This window comes from Hylobates moloch, unplaced genomic scaffold (assembly GCF_009828535.3).
Source record: "Hylobates moloch isolate HMO894 unplaced genomic scaffold, HMol_V3 SCAFFOLD_2, whole genome shotgun sequence".
NCBI lineage: Eukaryota > Metazoa > Chordata > Mammalia > Primates > Hylobatidae > Hylobates > Hylobates moloch.
Genome location: NW_026652277.1, coordinates 67,201,049 through 67,211,356, shown reverse-complemented (window position 1 = coordinate 67,211,356; position 10,308 = coordinate 67,201,049). Strand labels below are relative to the sequence as shown.

Sequence of the window (10,308 nt, the reverse complement as noted above, 5' to 3'; positions counted from 1 at the left end):
GTATAACACATCCATTCATTTTTAATAATAAACAAACACCCCCCAGATTATGAAAAAAATAAATAAATAAATAAATAAAATAGAGAAGGCAAACCAAAGAGTGGGAGAAAATATTCACAATATCTGACAAAGGATTTGTATAGGGAATATGAAAGGAACTCTTACAACTCAATAATAAGACAAACATCCCAATAAGAACATTAATTTGGGCTAAAACTATAATTTAGTTGCGCTAAAGACTCGAACAGATGCCTCGCGTAGGTGTCTGAATGGGAATGATTATATGAAATGGTGCTCAACAGTAGTCAACATGGAAATACAAATTAAAACAACAAGGTACATTTTCTCTCAAACTAGAATGACTAAAATCACAACCGACAATAGCAAATGTCGACAAAGATCTGGAGCAACTGGAATCTTCACACATTGCTGACGGGAGTGTAAAATCACTTTGGAAAAAGTCTGGCAGTTTTTTAATAAAGTTAAACATACTTCTAGACTATAACCCTGTGATTTTATTCCCAGGTATTTACAGAAATAAAAAATATCCACAAAAAGACTCTACAAGAATGTTCACAGGAGCTTTACTCATAGTAGCCCCCAACTGGAAACAACCTAAACCCCCATCAACAGCAGAGGGACAAAGTGAGAGGCGACAGCATGCTGGCAGTCCTCACAGCCCTCGCTCACTCTCGGCGACTCCTCTGCCTGGGCTCCCACTTTGGCAGCACTTGAGGAGCCCTTCAGCCCACCGCTGCCTGTGGGAGCCCCTTTCTGGGCTGGCCAAGGCGGGAGCCGGCTCCCTCAGCTTGCAGGGAGTGTGGAGGGAGAGGCGCGAGCGGGAACCGGGGCTGCGCGCGGCGCTTGCAGGCCAGCTGGAGTTCCGGGTGGGCGTGGGCTTGGCGGGCCCCTCACTCAGAGCAGCCAGCCGGCCCTGCCAGCCCCGGGCAATGAGGGGCTTAGCACCCAGGCCAGCGGCTGCGGAGGGTGTACTGGGTCCCCCAGCAATGCCAACCCACCGGCACTGCGCTCGATTTCTCACCGGACCTTAGCTGCCTTCCCGCGGGCAGAGCTCGGGACCTGCAGCCCGCCATGCCCGAGCCTCCCACCCCCTCCATGGGCTCCTGTGCAGCCCGAGCCTCCCCAACAAGCGCCACCCCCTGCTCCACAGTGCCCAGTCCCATCAACCACCCAAGGGCTGAGGACTGCCAGCACATGGCATGGGACTGGCAGGCAGCCCCACCTGCAGCCCCAGTGCAGGATCCACTGGGTGAAGCCAGCTGGGCTCCTGAGTCTGGTGGAGATGTGGAGAACCTTTATGTCTAGCCCAGGGATTGTAAATACACCAATCAGCACCCTGTGTCTAGCTCAGGGTCTGTGAATGCACCAATTGACACTCTGTATCTAGCTACTCTGGTGGGGCCTTGGAAAACCTTTATGTCTAGCTCAGGGATTGTAAATGCACCAATCAGCACTCTGTATCTAGCTCAAGGTTTGTAAACACACCAATCAGCACCCTGTGTCTAGCTCAAGGTTTGTGAATGCACCCATTGACACCCTGTATCTAGCTGCTCTGGTGGGGCCTTGGAGAACCTTTATGTCTAGCTCAAGGATTGTAAATACACCAGTCGGCACTCTGTATCTAGCTCAGGGTTTGTGAACACAGCAATCAGCACCCTGTGTCTAGCTTAGGGTTTGTGAATGCACCAATCGACACTCTGCATCTAGCTGCTCTGGTGGGGCCTTGGAGAACCTTTGTGTCAATACTCTGTATCTAATTGATCTAATGGGGACGTGGAGAACCTTTATGTCTAGCTCAGGGATTGTAAACGCACCAATCAGCACCCTGTCAAAACAGACCACTTGGCTCTACCAATCAGCAGGATGTGGGTGGGGCCAGATAACAGAATAAAAGCAGGCTGCCCGAGCCAGCAGCGGCAACCGGCTCGGGTCACCTTCCACACTGTGGAAGCTTTGTTCTTTTGCTCTTTGCAATAAATCTTGCTACTGCTCACTATTTGGGTCCACACTGCTTTTACGAGCTGTAACACTCACCACGAAGGTCTGCAGCTTCACTCCTGAAGCCAGCGAGACCACGAGCCCACCGGGAGGAACGAATAACTCCAGACGTGCCACCTTAAGAGCTGTAACACTCACTGCGAAGGTCTGCAGCTTCACTCCTGAGCCAGCGAGACCACGAACCCACCAGAAGGAAGAAACTCCAAACACATCTGAACATCAGAAGGAACAAACTCCAGACACGCCGCCTTTAGAACTGTAACACTCACCGCGAGGGTCCGCAGCTTCATTCTTGAAGTCAGTGAGATCAAGAACCCACCAATTCCGGACACAAAAGTATGATATACTTATACAGTGCAATACTAAGGGATAAAAGGAACTACTGATACACATCATCAACAGCATGGATGAATCTCAAAAACATTATTTGAGCAAAAGAAACCAGACATATACTGTATGACTCCATTTATATGAAGTTGATGAACAAGTAAAATTAAACTATGGGGCCAGAAATTAAAACAACAGTTGTCTGGGGAGGTGAGGCAGGCTGCAGATTGCCCGTTAGAGTTAAGAGACAACTTTTTAGGGTAATGAAAATATTACATTGATTGGGGTAGTGGTTACACAAGTGTATACATTTAGAGAATGTACTTTTCAAATAGTACACTTAAGCTCTATGCATTTCATCATGTAAATTTCACTTCAATTAAAAAAAAGACACACATAAGTACCTCTGTTCAAGTTTTTATCTTTGTCTTTTTAAATATTTATGAATATATTCCTATCAATCTGCCCTAAAATGGAGTTATCCAAAGAGCATTTCTTTTTTAATTTTAATTTTTACCTTTTTTAGAGACAGGGTCTTGCTATGTGGCCCAGGCTGGTCTCCAACTCCTGAGCTCAAGGTATTCTCCCACCTCTACCTCCCAAAGTGTTAGGTATACAGGTGTGAGCCAATACGCTCAGCCCAAAGATCATTTCTTTAGAAACTTTGCTCTTTTCTAACCTTTGCTAACTAACTGTAGTCATGGTACTCATATTTCTAAGCCAAATAAAAATTTTGTTTTACATCTGTTGTTCTTCACAATATATAAAAAATGCATTACATGCATGAGCATACATGTAAAAGTCGATCCTCACCGCTACCCTGTGAGGAAGAAAGACCAATGATACCATCCCTACTTAAACATGAGGAAAGGCTGCCTCAAGAAAATAACTCTTCCAAAACCACGGGGCCACAAAGTAGGTGGGCCGTCATCAGAGACCAGGTCTCCTGAGTCCTGGTCCGGCATTTTGGTTTCTGTACCATGCTTCCTCAACTTACCAAATCATTTCTAAATCAGTCACTCTCCTTGGTCACTCCTTTCTGTGTATCTTTCTCTTTGCTCTTGTTAACTTTTTTTGAATGGCTTCCTCATAGATTTCCTAGGTTCTTTCCACAAGAGACACCTAAGTGATGCAGGGTTTTTAGGGAAATTCCTGCAGACATCAGAAACACACTTGACAAATCCAGGTTTATTACTAGCAGGGTGTAAACTTACAGGGTGTGCACCACTCAGAACATTTCCCCTCTTTGCTACCAACTCCAGTTACCCAGAGATAATACCTCCTCACATCCTGCTTTGGAGGGGAGGGAATGAGAATGAATATGAATCAATAAATCATGGCCAGGGCCTCAATACACAGGACAGATTAAAATCCGCCCAGACAGAAACATGTTAGGCCGTCCCCACCCATGAACTGTTGTCTTTCCCCATAACCCCCATCCGAATATGGCGGCTATACTCTTTAAGTTTCTAGCAAAGCAACATAAAAGGTTAGGTTTGGGGGTCCCCCATACATATATGTGTAGAAGTATCCATCTACTTAACTCTGGGGGTTGGCGTCTGAAAACCAGTACATTTAATGCTGTATGTACGTGTGCACAGGGGTTAAGAAAATAAACAAGAAACCCCAAACGACAACAAAGAAACCCGTTAGCTGTGGTTATCTCGGAGTCCTTTCTTACTGAACTCAAAGTAGTAAAGGCTGGAAAGCAGTGGAGAGGCTTCAAAAGAGCCGGGTAAAGATTAATTAAAGGCTGTCGTACGCTTTGGGACATTTCTGTTACAAAAAGCATGGATGACTGTTACACTGAGAAGGCATTTTAATGTTTAAATCGATCCATTGGTCAACAACAAGCCTGTCTGCACGGCCCACACAGACGCTCCTTGACGAGCCGGCCCAAGCTCTCCTCCACCCAATCTCCGGTTTCCAGCTTTACCTTCAGGTGTTCACCGGAAGGGGGTGTGGGAGCGGGGTGGGTGGGAAGAGTCCCCGCGCCCCTCCCCGCCTGGTCCGACCCGGCCTGGCCTCACTTCCTCCCGCGGCCGCGCGGCCTCCCAGCAGTGCCCGAGCCCGGCCCGCGTGTACCGCCCAGAAAGCGAAGGCGCCGCCACCACCGCCGCAGCTGGCCCCCTCGCTCCCACGGCTGGACTCACCCGCAGCTCCAGCCGGCGTTCCCTCCGCCTCCAGCCGCATTGCCCTCAGGCCTCGAGTCCCCCACTAGCTCCTTCCGCCCAGGCACGGGCTCCGACGCTAGAGCAGTTTGAAAATGGCGCGGAGGGACTATCGGGACCGACTCGGAGGAGGCGCCGCGGTTGCCCCGGTAACGGGAGCGGCGGACGATTAGCGGCTCGCAGCGGGGACGCGCTTGGCGACGATGGCGGAGCCCCAGTGCCCGGAAATGCAACGGCCCGGACAACGCGAGGCCACGGCGCCCCCTGGAGGTCGGCGCCCGCGGCCGGCAAATGCCAAACCTCAGCTGGTGCCTGAGCTGGCATCCTCTTCCTCCTGTTGGCGGGAGGTGTGGATCACCTACTGCGTGCGGGGCGAAAACGCCGCCACAGTACCGGTCCCTGCAGCGGAGTAGCCTTCACCTGCAAGGTGAGCGCCTGCTCACCACGTAATCCCCAAACGCAGATATCACGTTGTCTCTGCAACTTTCCCTGACAACCACCCAATGCAATTAGTTGTCCCACAATAGTATCTCCCTGAGGCTCTCTGCAGAACCATAGAATTCATCCCTCAAAATACAATCATTTGTTGATCCGTCTCTCTCTGCCGCCCCCAAATGTGAATTCCTTGAGTCAGAGACTATTCTACTCAGCAAAATATTTGTGAGTGGAATTAAATTGAAATAAACTGTTATAGTCCACTCACAGATGGAAAACATAGTAAAATCCTAGAATTCCATTTCTCCCCTGAAAATTTCCCAGACAATCAGGGGGAGTTTCATTCTTTCCTGTTTACTTTTCTCCCAAATAGGCCTTCTGAGGCAGCAGAATAGGGAAGGAAGTCAGAAGACTGACCAGCTCATACATATGGAATGCCTATCATACATACACTTAAAATTATGGCACGCAGGCGCGCTAAGAGAGAAAAACAAGAAAACGGATATGACAATTATAGGAAATCCTCTCCCTAGAGTTAAGGAAGTGTAGGAAGTGGGTATAAAAGAACAAAGGCTATATTAATCCAGGGCTGACACCACTTGAAGATCAGCCCGTTCCTCTCTGTCAGAGGCCTGACAACTCCCGTCTTCTTTTCCACAGATTAGTCATGGGAAACATTCCTTCAGTCCTATCTGACTTCCCTCTTGGCTGCATCTTCAATCATTGGAATCAATTTGACCCTGAAAACCTGTGAAAGATATGCCTAATATTTTATTGTACCACCTTTTGGCCTCAATTTCAGCTAGGGAGTCAAGAGCAATGGCCAGTCAATGGAAGTCTCAATTATGACACCGTCCTCCAATTAGATCTATTTTGTAAGAGACAAGGCAAATGGTCAGAAATACCATATGTGCAAGCCTTCAATGGCCCTATAGCAAAAGCCTACCATTTTCAAAGCCCCCAGCACTTCTCCACAGAAAGAAACTCCTAAAACTGAGCCGGATACTGTAGATAACCCCCTCTTGCAGGGGGTACATATGTGTCAGGGTGAACAATAGCCACCTTCCTATAATCCAGGTCCAAGTGCACTCGAAGAAGGACAAGAGTCACAGGTCCTAGCGATCCCTCCCCATACTAGCTTAGGAACACCATATTCAATGACACCACCTGTGCTGCTACCTCTCAGAGAGGTGGCAGGAACTGAGAGTCCCATCAGGGTACAGGTTCCCTTCTTAATAACTGATATCCAACAATGTAAGGAAAAACTGGGCAGTTACTCAGAAATTTGCTGATGGGTTCCAGACTTTGACTTTGGCTTTCAACTTTTCTTGGAGAGACATGCAATTCATTTTGGCCACCTGTTGCACACCTCTGGAAAAGGAATGAATATTTGAGGCTGCTCGCCAGGACACTGATGAACGTTTTGCATGTAGCCTGCAGGGCAACAGACCGGGAGGAGATACAGTCCCTACTACTGAACCCAGTTGGAAATATAATACCCCCATGAGAATGAATAATCAAACTAAATTTCTTGAGGCACCCCTGAGGGGAATGAAAAAGGGGTAACAAAGGCAGTAAACTATAAGTTTAGGGAGATCACTCAGGGGAAAGAAGATAATCCAACCATGTTTTATAGTAGGCTAGAAGAAGCCTTTAAAATATATACAAACTTAGATCCTGCTTCTCCTGAAGGCAAGGTATTAATGACACAACATTTCATTAGTCACTCTACCCCAGACATTAGACATAAGCTCCAGAAGCTGCAAATGGGGCCACAGACAAAACCAGTTCCTTGACACTACCTTTATGGTGTACAACAGTCGTGAACTGGAGGAAGGAAAAGGGGAACAGAGTAAAAAAAAAAACCCAGCAAGCCAGAATTATGGCAGCCATCATTAGTGATGCCCTGAATGCCCAAAGAGCATCCAAGGGAAACACAAAGGGCTACAAAGATAATGCTAGCAAAGGCTCTTGCTTCAAGTGCAAAAAAAGATGGGCATTGGGCAAAGGACCATACTAAGCCCGCACTGGGCTTGCCATCAATGTGAAGGCACCAGTCATGACTGTTGGCACTGGCCAGTTGACTCCTTGCTCCCACCGAGGGGCTTGGTCAGTCAAAACTCTGGCAGTGTAAAAGGAGGAGTTAGATGAAGACTGAAGTGGCCTGGGGTCTTCCTCACTGTCCCTGCCCAGGAACATCATCATTGCTATTGAGGAGCCCCAGGTAACTCTGGACATCATGGGCACCCAGATTTAGTTTCTTTTTGATACAGAGGCAGATTACTCTGTCCTTACTGCTTATGCAGGAAAACTTTCCTCCCAGTCCATGAATGTTATGGGAATGGAGGGAAAGCCAAAAATGAGATCCTTTGATCCTCCTTTAACTTGTCAATTTGAGAAGCAAATTTTCCAAAAGGAGTTTCTAGTAATACCAAGCTGCCCAGTCCCCTCGTTGGGGGCAGATGTCATGGTTAAAATAGGGGAGTTACTACAATATAAACACTGCCCAGCAGGATTGATGATGGTTGGGGAAATAAACAGTGTCCCAGACCCCATTAACAAACTAGCTTGGTATACTGGGAAACCAAGGAAAGCCAAAATGGCAAAGCCAGTCAAAATACAGCTTTAAAAGACTCCAGCTATTTTCCAAACCAAAAGTCATATCCAATCAAGCTGGAGGCCCATAATTCAGGAATTGCTAACTCATGAGCTTTTAAAGCCTTGCAATTCACCTTGCAATACTCCCATTTTATCCATCTTAAAAACTTCAGGGGAATATCAGCTAGTACACGATCTCAGAATAATCAATGAAGCTGTTATCCCCATCCATCCATTGGTGGCAGATCCATACACTGTCTTGGCGCAGGTGGCATGGGACGCAAAATGGTTCTTGGTCCTAAAACTGAAAGATGCCTTCTTTTCCATTCCTCTGGCCCCAGAGTCTCAACACCTTTTTGCCTTTGAATGGTAAAATCCAGATACCAAAGAAAAACAATACACTTGGACAGTGCTCCCTCAGGGCTTTCGGGATAGCACCCATTTCTTTGCTCAAACCCTATAAAGGGATCTTTATAGGGTTTTCCATTATTATTGGAAAATGGAAGCATACTTCAATATGTAGATGACCTTCTTGTGTGTAGCCCAACCCGGGAAGCATCTGACTAAAATACTGTAAAAGTTTTGAATTTCCTGGAAGACGGGATACAAAATGTCAAAGAAAAATTTCAAATCACCCTCCAACGGGTCCAATATATGGGCTATATTCTAAACCCTTGGGCCCAGCAGATATCCCCAGAAGAGGTGTAAGTCATATGCAGTCTGGACCCCCTTATACCAAACAACAGCTCTTTTCCTTTTCAGGAATGGTGGGGTTCCGCAGGATATGGATACCAAATTTTGGGCTCATAGGAAAGCCCCTTTATGAAGCAACAAGGGGGCCATAAAATGAGTTAGTAGAATGGACTCCAGAAGTGAGGAAAGCCTTTGTCAAGTTAAAACAGGCATTTGGCCAAGCCCCCATTCTTGGCATCCCAGACCTCACTAAGCCCTTTTCCTTGTATATAGCAGAAAAGAAGGGCACAGCTGTGGGGGTGCTAACCCAAAAATTTGGATCAGAACCCAGACCAACTGCCTATTTTTCCAAGAAATTGGACATGTGACCTTGGGGTGGCCAAGCTGCCTGTAAGCAATAACAGCTACTGCTATTTTAGTAGAATAAGACACTAAAATTACCCTAGGTCAACCACTGGAAATTTTAACACCACGTCAGGTGAAATCAGTCTTGGAAATAAAAGGGTATATTTGGATGATGAGGAAAAGGTTAACCAAGTACCAGGCTATACTCCTAGACAATCCAGAGATAATTCTTAAAACCCGTAATACCCTGAATCCAGCTCCATTGCTGCCCACAGGCCCAATAATTGGTCATTCATGTGAGCAGGTCATCACACATACATATGTAAGCTGACCTGATTTAAAAGATTGGCCACCCCTAGACTCAGAGAATGACTAGTTCACAGATGGCAGCAGCTTTGTTTCAAATGGGAAATGCCAGGCTGGACATATGATAGTAAATGACAATACCATCACTGAAGTCCAACTGCTATCCCCAGGGCATGTCAGCACAAAAAGCTGAAATAATTGCTCTTATGTGAGTCCTGATATTGGGGAAAGGAAAAAAGCTTAATATCTAAACAGACTCCAAATATGCATTTCTTGTGGTTAAGGCTCATGCTGCAATTTGGAAAGAAAGAGGACTACTAACTAGGAACCACTTGCCCATAGAGCATGGGCCTGAAATTCTCTAGTTGTTGGAGGCAATAGATTTGCCAAAAGCCATTGCTATAATCCATTGTAGAGGGCATCAAAAGGCCTTAGCTCCTATAGCACAAGGGAACAAAAAGACGGACAGGTAAGCAAAAGCAGTGGACCTCAAGGCGCAATCTCAAAAAATCTTAGCACTGCTTCCCTTCTATGATTCCCCAGTAGAACCTGAATACACATCACAGGAGGAACAGGTTATAAGGTAGCAAGGGGGACAGAAACAAGGATCTTGGTAGTATATGGGATCAAAAGTATATATCCCTTAAACAGCCCAATGGAAGGTTATTAGAAACCCTGCACAACTGTTTCCAGATGGGGAGAGATGCCACTCTGGCCATGGCAAACAGGGTCTTTATTGGGTCTAACTTAGCCCCAGTAGTTAAGCAGGTCTGTCAAGCCTGCTTACTGTGTGCATTTAACAATCCAGGAAACAAGATCCCTCCACTAATGGAACCAGTCCAAAGAAGGGGAACTTACCCTGGGGAAGACTGGCATTTGGACTTTACCCATGAGCCAGCTTGCAGATAATACAAGTTTTTTGCTAATACTGATAGATACCTTTACAGGCTAAGTTGAAGCTTACCCTACTAGAACAGAAAAGGCCAACGAAGTTGTAAAAGTCCTCTTAAAATAAATAATTCCACAGTTTGAGTTATCCCAAAGCCTCCAGAGTGATAACGGCCCATTCTTTGTCTCCCAGATAACTCAAGAGGTGGCAAAGGTGCTCAGAATTAACTACTATTTACGTTCAGCGTGGAGACCTTAATCCTCCAGGAAAGTAGAAAGAGCTAATCAAACTCTAAAATGGGCACTAGCTAAACTATGCCAGGAAACATCAGAAACTTTGGTCAGTTTACTACCTATACCCTTTTGAGATTCCATAACTCCTCAAGGGCAAAAGTAAATATGAGCCCACAGGGAATGCTGTACAGGAGACCCTTCTTAACTAATGATCTAATAACTAATCCAGAAACAGCTGGGCTAATAAAATACCCAATTAATCTGAGAAAATTTCAACAAGTATTACAAAGGT

At 46.2% G+C, this 10,308-nt stretch overlaps 1 protein-coding gene across 5 annotated transcripts in view; it reads right to left on the bottom strand.

Moving 5' to 3' along the window:
- The window catches only part of CEP135 (centrosomal protein 135), a 129,941-nt gene that overhangs the window by 83,846 nt on the left and 35,787 nt on the right, over window positions 1-10,308 (bottom strand). For 2 of the 5 annotated variants that reach the window (XM_032151459.2, XM_058434401.1), the window contains exons 1-2: window positions 4,500-4,695; window positions 3,344-3,498 (exon numbers count right to left, since the gene is read on the bottom strand). The exons of 1 other annotated variant lie outside the window; for it this stretch is intronic. The gene's annotated coding sequence lies outside the window, so the exon portion shown is untranslated. Of the gene's footprint in view, window positions 1-3,343; window positions 3,607-4,499; window positions 4,696-10,308 lie in introns of those variants that run through there. 2 more of the 5 variants (XM_032151458.2, XM_058434387.1) reach the window with 2 other exon arrangements.